Below are 1,320 nucleotides of genomic sequence, written 5' to 3'. Positions count from 1 at the left end.
GCCCTCCACTTGCAGGGAAGGGGCAGAGAAGGTCGCTGATCCACCTCTGTCACTCGGAAGCTGAGAGGATCCTGTCCCTGTCACCCTGCAAGTCCCCTGCGACTCGTGGGGCCTGTCAAAGCAGTCCATTCTTATGCCACAAACTATTTAGTCTTCTCCTTAAAAAATGTATGTGTGTGCATGCATGTGTGTGTGTGTGTGTGTGTGTGTGTGTGTGTGTGTGTGTATGCTTAAGTGTATGAATGTTTGTGAGCATGCACACACAGAGCAGAGTTTAAACCTCAGGTGTGATTTCTCACAGGCCATCCACCTTTATTTTTACTTTTTTTTTTTTTTTTTTTTTTTTTTTTACTTTATCTGCATTTATTTTATGCTGAATTTATTCCCATGCCATGAGTTTTTGTTTCTTCAGTTTCTTCTGGGATATCATTTTCTTCTGTGCCAACTCCTCTTCTGACTTTGGAACAATCTGCTCCTTCTCAGTGAGGATCATCTCCACGTGGCAGGGGGAGCTCACGCATGGTTAATCCGGCCATGAGCTCTGTAGGTTCCTCAGCGCATCTCAGGTGCCTTGTTCACCTGGATGTGTTCAATGACTAGAGAATCCACATCTAAACTCTTGAGTTCAGCATTACTCTCTGCATTTTTAAGCATGTGCAGCAAAAACTCAGCATTCTTTTTTGGCCACCGTCCCTGTGTTCATCCCCTCTGTTTGGCCTGGGCGCACCTACCAACTCCATCATTATACCGCCAGAATGGCATACATTGCTTCTTCAAAGTGACATCCTTCAGATACTTGGTGGCTTTGTGGATATGCATGCCCTTGATGGCCTGGGCAGTTTCCCGGGTGTTCTTAAAGTGAACACGGAGGTTTGAACCTCTTGATTTGCATGATTTTGTGGGGTTTTCCGGGTCGAGGGAGAAGCGAACCATCTTCACGGGTCACCTCTGGCCGCTTACAGGAAGAGTTATTTTTACTTATTTTTAATTACATACTTGTTTTATTGTTTAGTGTGCATGTGTATGTGTACCATGTGGCACACATGGGAAGGTCAGAGGACAACTTGTGGAGTAGGTTTTCTTCCTCCACCATGTGGGCTCTGAGGCTCAAACTCAGTTCATTGATCTTGACTAACACATCCACCAGCAGAGCCAGCTCTTTGATCCCGACCTTTCTTTTTGAGACAAGAGCGTTTGCTACTGTGGATCTCATCAAGTAGGCTAGACTGGCTGGCCATTGAGCCCCAAGAATCCACCTGTCTTTCTTTCCCCAGTTCTAGGATTATAATCACACAGCATTGCATCCAGTTTTTAAAATGT

General features: G+C 45.2%; 1 pseudogene; it reads right to left on the bottom strand.

Annotated features, from left to right (window-relative positions):
• Positions 1-346: 346 nt before the first annotated feature.
• On the bottom strand, positions 347-963 carry LOC116070060 (annotated as a pseudogene).
• Between the last annotated feature and the right edge of the window lie 357 nt (positions 964-1,320).

Source organism: Mastomys coucha, unplaced genomic scaffold (genome assembly GCF_008632895.1).
Source record: "Mastomys coucha isolate ucsf_1 unplaced genomic scaffold, UCSF_Mcou_1 pScaffold1, whole genome shotgun sequence".
In the NCBI taxonomy this organism is placed as follows: Eukaryota; Metazoa; Chordata; class Mammalia; order Rodentia; family Muridae; genus Mastomys; species Mastomys coucha.
The sequence above is the reverse complement of the archived record's forward strand: the minus strand, read 5'-3'. Positions and strand labels throughout refer to the sequence as shown.